The sequence below is a fragment of the Camelus bactrianus genome, chromosome 3 (assembly GCF_048773025.1).
Source record: "Camelus bactrianus isolate YW-2024 breed Bactrian camel chromosome 3, ASM4877302v1, whole genome shotgun sequence".
Classification (NCBI taxonomy): domain Eukaryota; kingdom Metazoa; phylum Chordata; class Mammalia; order Artiodactyla; family Camelidae; genus Camelus; species Camelus bactrianus.
The window spans coordinates 21,015,413-21,023,399 of record NC_133541.1 but is presented as its reverse complement, the minus strand read 5'-3'; positions in this window follow the sequence as shown (position 1 = coordinate 21,023,399).

Here is a 7,987-nt window from a genome sequence, read left to right as displayed (position 1 = left end):
TGAGTCTGCAATGAGGAAAGAGTTTCCCATACATGGTGATAAGTAAGGCACAAGCTGTGAGGACTCCTTCCATCTGGGTACTGAAGAGTTCCAGGCCCAAAACCCATTCTTTAGTGTGATGAGAGAAAATCAAAAGACTAAGATGACGGACGGCTCTTCCCAACAGTTTCATGGGGAATTTTGCCTTTTTCATAGTTTCATCTTAGCACTAAAAATAGAATATAACCCCCAAGGACGACTCCAGAGAAAAGCCATTGGAAAATGAAAGAATGATTCATTTTACAGCCATTTGTAACATAACTAAAAGACCAGAAAACAAAACAGAGCAGAATAAAACAAAAGCCTAAAACAGCAAAGAGAAGTGAATTCATTCCAATTATTTTTATATTGAATACATTCTTGTTACAAAATACTGTGTAACCTGGTTTACACATCTTGTTTTTGCTCTTCACAAATACCCTGAATGTCAGAAATCAGGGATTTTTGTTAGCACTTCGTTGGAATGAAAATTAGACTTTAGATCTATTCATACAATGTGTCAGAAACATTTTAATCACAAATTGCCTCTCAGGCCTTTACTCATAGTTATTTGCTTTCAATTTCTAACACTTTTGTATTTGCTTTCCTAGTATGTAGTCTTTATAAACTAATGAAGTATAATTTAAGGATGACTTCTTAAAATCAAGATCAATGCTTAGTAACAAGAACACTAGATGACAAAAATTAGAAATTTGTGACCCAACATGGAATGTGTAGTAAGGGAATTTCATAACTCAAAAAATTCAAACAGATGAGGATCTACTTAATACATTAACTTTAATATTTCCTAAAATCAAACTTACATTATGGCAAGATTAGTTAATAATATATCATGATGGAAAATGGATTATGTTCAACAATGTTGGATGATAACCAAAATTGTAATATATTTTATCTAATATATCACAGTAAAAAACATTAGCATTCATAGAACATGCTATGGTTTCACAATAATTTTACTTAAATATAGCCCACAATATCTCCAGATGCTATTTACTTATATCAAACATTTATTTCTTACAGAAATGCATAGCTAAATGTGTACACATCTGTATGCAGACTACAACTTGTCTATAGATTGGATTTTAAAATCTATTAGCAAAATTTATAGATTAAAACTTGAAACAGAGTTTCCTGAGGATGAAAATAAGAGTTCACTGTAAGGGTATAAGTATTCGTTCTTGTACAAGAAAATAATTTAGCTTTTCTTACAAGAAATAGCTCTATACTTTCTTAAATAATGTTTAATATTGTAGTCATGCTATTTTTATTGCAAGAGTGTTCTATGTAACATTACATCTATAATTTCAAAATCACTGCCTCAGTAATTAATATAAACCATTGAATATATTATACTAACTCTAGTAACTACCATTTTATTGGGAGATTTGAAAATTTGTTTTCTTGAACAAAATTTATTATTCATTGTTATTTACTAGGAAAGAAATCTTAATAATTACAAATTTAAACAGTACTTCTTTTACCCATAGATATGTAAATTAGCTGCAAAAAACTATTGTCTAAGGCTTAATACAAACACATAAATGTATTAATTGTTGCCTCTTTGATTAGTAGAATTTCTTGGTCATTAATTGCATAACATTTATTTATCTTAATATCATCATTTAGACCTACATGAAAATTTATACAGACATCTGCAATCAAGGTAAAATGCTATTTATCAGGTATTATATAATTTTGAAACAATGAAAAATCATATCAACAGCTTAAAAGTTCATCTTTTCTCCAGTAAAACTGCACTGAAACATTGCAGTCTTAATATTTTTGCTAGGGACACAGTAGTTAATAAAAATTATAATGAGTTACTCTGATGAGTATAGATTAGAAATAAATAGATCAGCAGCCTAAATAAATGAGTAGAGTTTTGCTGCTTTGTAGTGGACTAATATGCACCAATGAACACAATTAGCATCTTAAATATGTTGTAGGATAACCTCAAAATAGAATGAAATTCATCTTTCTTGAGTGTGTTTTTCTTTGGATGGATTAGCTTTTTCACCCTCTCATTGGAGGCAGATGTTAATTTCATCTCTCCCGTTTGTTTTCTGTTCTCATTACCCCCACTGACCATTTCCACTAGCCCACCATCCAAGGCTAGTATGCATTTTTTAACTACACCACAAAGTCTACACAGTTGCTAATCATCTAGAGAAATAAATGTACTTCCCTCCAGATATCATTTAACAATTGTTGGAGCAAGAATAAGATATGACCCTAGAGACTGTAATCTTGCTCACCAACTGCTTTTCCTTCAAATAGTGAAGGAGATAATCACAGAACAGACTGTTGAAAAAAAATCCCTATATTCTTGGAATAACCAGCCATTTTCATATATATATTAAATAAGAATGGACTAACATAAATTCTTAGATATAAATTATGTAGATCATTCATTCATTTAGCAAACACTTGGTAACTGTAACACTCACCAAGATTCCAGTTGTGCAATGAAAACTAAGGCATGGTCCATGTGAGTGCAAAATTTGTGTGCATTTACACAGTATTAATACATTCACCTGAAACTGTACACTACATCTCCTCCAAGAATTCTATCCCTCTATAGGCCCTAGTTTAAACCTCTGATTCAATTTTTATTTTTTCTTCATATTTTTAATAAAATGTTTTTTTTCACAGAAAAACTTAAGACATTCCTCTTACACAATTAATATGCCATGTGCACAGTATACCTTCTCTCTATTCCTGTTAAGTAAAGAATATTTCAAAGATAGTAAAAAACATTACTTTGTTTATTGCTACTCATCATACTTTCTTGAGATTAGTTTTGTAAATCAATATATCTACACCAGAAAAATGTATCTTTTTTTATTGTAAATCAATACAATGAACAAATATATGTTGTTTAAATGCTGATATCATTCCTCAATGCATCTGCCCACTCTGAAATATTAGGATTTTATGAGTACATTAAGAAAAGAGTTAATATAAAGTAAAATCAAGAGGAAATATAGATTTTTTAAAGTTTAGGTTTATTAAATAGCCTTGGGATAATGTGAGATCCAATAATACAATATTTATGAATTAAAGTATAATGAAAATTCATTTTTACTAAAGTTTAAAATTGTGGTTATATATATATTTTTCAATGTAAGTGTTTGGAAGATAGTAAAACAAAGACAATGTCTGCATGGAAAAGTCAAACTCACTTATACATGAGGCAGTCAATCACTCTTGATCATTATATTTTCTTTCACTGAGAATTTTGAAAAGGAAAAAATATATGCGTTTTTAGTTCTTAAAAAGCAAACATTCACATTACATTTGTTTTTGTCTTTAAAAACAAGGGGATTCACCCAGACATTTCTAAACACTGAAAAACATTATACCCCTCAAAATGATATATAACACACACACACACACACACACACACACACCTTTTGGCTGACAATATTTGAAACTTTTTTAGAAGACCAAATAAAGTGGAAATACATACACATATACATTTGGCTTATATTCAGATTTCTACAAATATTTGTTAACTTTATAGACAAGATTTTTAAGTTTGCAAATGACTTTAAAAATTACAAGATGAACACCTTCATGCAGCTGCTTTTTGATGATTTCACAAGGACAAATTTTAGTCATTTGAAATTTATCAGAAGCATTTTCTTGAAGGTACATCAATAATGCAGTGAAGCACTGAATTCATTTAAAATCGACCAATCATAAAATCATACCATGATGAAATATATGTCACAAAATGGCATAGCCATTATTATTTTAAGCCAAACACAGTCATCAAGAATCACTAACGGTGCTTAGTTTTAGAAATAAAAATCGCATTTGAATCTAAATATCCTTATTTATACCAATAAATCTGAATATAATGATAAAAATACAAAATAATAAATAATTAAATGTTTTAAAGTCAAAAAGCTAAGAAAAAGAAGTTGGAGAATATTAAAAAGAATAAGGCAAAGGGATTTTCTTTCAAGATAGCAACAATTACGATGAAACTATGATATGATGTTGGTAAAATAGAAGAAAAAGAGACAAATGAAAATGGGAAAAAAAAGACTACGTCATTTTAACCTGTAAATCTGCTATTCACTAGAGAAGTCTTACAAATCCACAGGGAAATTCATTCAGTAAATGTTATCAGAATGTTGGCTGTCCCTAGGGAGAAAAAAGTAGTTTGATCCAATCATATCACATGAAACAAAATTCCCAGGTAGATTAATGACAAATGTTTAAACAAAAATTTCCAAGTGGTATATGGAAAATAGGGTACTATCTTTATGATACTGAGTAGAATAGAAATTGTTTTAAAAAATGAAAGCACAAGGATTAAAATAAAATATTGAGATACTTGGTTATATTTTATTCTTCCCAAACAACAAAAGATAAAATAAGTAACATTAAAATATAAGCCATAAACAGAGGTGAGAGCTTTCAAAACATATAACTAACCAAAGATTATTATCCAAAAATATACAGAATATCTGCAAAGCAATAATTTTAAAAACCCAATTAAAATTATACAGAGGATATAATAAAACACAAAGGTGAAGAATTCTATATTCTCAATAACTATGTGAAAGAGTGAATCTTACACATAATCCAGACAACAGAAATGAAATGAGACATCATTTCACTCAATTAGATTGATAAATTTAAAAATGTCTGACAATTACAAGAATTTCACTAACGTAAAATCAAGGTAACATTTATGCACTTAGTAGCAAAACTACAAAAGTTTGAATTACAATAACCACTTGGAAGATGAACTGTTAATAAAGCTGAATAGTGTATACTCAGAAATTCTATTTCTAATCACACACACACAGAAACACACACACACTTTTAAAGGAAACAGCACAGAGGAGATTTCACCCAACTCATTTTCTTATGCTTGTAATCTTGATACCAAAACATAAGAAATACAAAGTAGGAATAGACAGTTATAGTTCAAGTTCTTCATGAAGAACATGGAAAAACCTTAAATCTTAGAAAAACAGCATCAGCAAAGTATATAACGGGTAACAGAATGACCATGTGAGTTACTCCAAGAATGCAAAGCTGCTTAAACTTTAGAAAAATTCATGAATGTAATACATCATATAAAGAGAATAAACAGAAAAATATATGTTCACTAGATATTTTTAAAAAGAACACGCAAATTTCCTGGCTATAAAATCAAACATTAAAATTTCCATTTGTATATACAATGAAACAAATTTTTTAAATTAACTTAAAAAAGATACTATTTTATAAGAGCACCCACAATAGGAAGCACATATGAATAAATAAACAACAATAAAAAAGTAAACAAGATCTCTATGAGATATAAAAACCTCCCAGACAAAGGAAAAGATCTTCCAAGGTCTCAGCCAAAGACACTTAATGTTGGAAACATATCAGCCCTCTGCCCACTGAAGTATAGATTCTATGAAATTGAAATCAAAATTGAAACATGGCTTTCTTATGGACTTTGGTGTGAGAGGTCTCAGAAATGTATATGAACGTGCAAAGGGCCAGGACACACAGTCCTTATGTATAAAAATTACTAAGTGAAAGAATTTGCCCTACGTAATATGAAGTCTCACTTAAAAACTACAGTAAGAGAGTATGTTTTTGGCATTCTGATAGACACATAGATCAATTTAACATAGAGATCTAAGAAGCGAATACACAAATATATGAAACCTTTGATATATTACATAGATGGTTTTGCAAATGGGAAAAACTGCTTTTAAACAAATTTGAGTTTTAGAACAGTTTTAGTTTTACAGAAAAAATATGAATACAGTAGATTTCCCTTACAATCCATACCCAATTTCCTTTATTATTAACATTTCATATTAGAAAGGTACATTTGCTGCAAGGAATAAATTGATATTTAGACATTACTTTTATCCAACATCCATATTTTATTTTGATTTCTATCTTGCTAAACCAACTTCCTTTTTCTAGTACAGGATCCCCCCTCTGAGATGCTACATGACTTTTAGTTGTCATGTCTTCTTATGCTTCTTATGGTTTTGAGAATTTCTTAAACTTTCCTTGTTTTAACAACCTTGACAATTTTGAGAAGTAATGATCATGTATTTGCAGAAGGTCCCTCAAATGATGTTTGTTACTTTTCTCTCATGGTTTTTGGTTTTAGGTAAGAGGGTCACAGATGTAAAGTGAATTTTTATCACAACATATCAAGGGTACACGCTATCAACACAGCATCACTATTTTAATATTGACCTCTTGAACTTGATCACCTGAATGAAGTAGGATTTGTCAGGTTTCTCCATTCTAGAGGTAATATTTTCTCCTTTCCATACTGTACTCTTTGGGAGAAATTCAATAAGAACAGCTGACACTTATGTAGAGTTAAACTCTACTTCTTTGAGGATCAAATATCTACATAAATTATTTGGAATTCTTCTGCATGTAATTTTTCAATCATTTGTTTATATCAGAATGGACTAAGGAATATATATTTTATACTTTGGGTTAAATCCAATTATACTTATGTGGGGTTTTTGGGTTTGTATTTTTTGGTTTTTTGTTTTTGTTTGGTTTTTTGCTCAAATTGTTCCAGCTTTGGCCATTGGGAGATCTTTCCTTTGGTTCCTGCGTCCTTTTGGCATACCTCATCATTGTGGTATTTTTATTAATAAATTTTTACTCTCTAGTACTACAAGTTACTGCAGGATCATCTTGCATATTTCCTGCCCTGATCTCAGAATCAGCCATTTCTCCAAGGAGCCCTTGATCTTTTTTTTTTTTTTCCCTTTCAGAATGGTTCGTCAGCATTTTTTGTAAAGTTCAGAATTGGAAAAAGCTCAAAGATTTATCACTATTGGAAAGAGTCAATATATTGTGGAGTATTCATACAATGGGAAATTATACCGTAATGAATAAGAACAATCTGTAGCCTCAAGCATCATACAGTATAAATCTCACAAAAACAGAGCTTAGGTTTCAAATCAAAGTAGAATGGATATAGTGTGATTCAATTCATAATAAGTACACACATTTCATTATATGTGATCATTCCATTAGACTTCTATTGCTATTGTAACAAATTACCACAAACTTTGCTTCTTGATACAAATTTATCTGACAGTTCTGAAGGTCAGAGTTCTAAATGGGTCTCAATGGACTAAAATTAAAATGTCAGCAGATCTGTGTTCCTTCTGGAGGCTCTAGAGAAAAATCCCTTTCCTTGACACTTCCATTTTCTTAAGGTCCCCCACATTCCTTAGCTCAAGGACCCCTCTCTCCCATCTGCCCTAATGCTGTTACACCAGGCTGCATCCTTCTTCTGCCTCCATCTCTTTCATTCTCCCTCTCCTGCCTCCATCTTCCACATTTATGGCCCTTATGATTCCAGGGGTCTCACCTTGATAACCCAGGATACAATCCTGACTGTAAGGTTAGTTGATTAGCAAACTTAATTCCATCTGCAACCTTGTTTCTCCTCTGCAATATAAAATAACATGTCCACGGGTCCCAGAGATTAGGATGTGGACATCTTGAGGGTAGGGGGAGCATTATTCTGCCTATTAGAATTATCATTCAAAAATTAACCACAGTTTTTGACTGCATGTATCACCAATAAAACAGTGAAGAAAATTAAGGCGATTCTCACTGAAGTTGGGAGAGTGATTCCTTCCAAGGAGGAGGTAAGGAGATATAGAGAGGAGCAAAATGGTGCAAGCCTCTCATTTGACAATGACTAATTTCTTAAACAGAAGTTTCAGGTGGATTCACGTTATCGTTGTTCTTCATTCTGCATCATTGGGTACAGTGTTGAGGTATGATGTGTTCTACAATTTACAGTGATTTGGATTCTTTTCCCTTTTAATTTTAAAGGTCATTAAGTATTTTTCAAAACTTATTTAAGATGAATCCAAATGAGAAAACATATGCACACACAAAGAAGTTACATGCTATTTTTATGTATACAAAG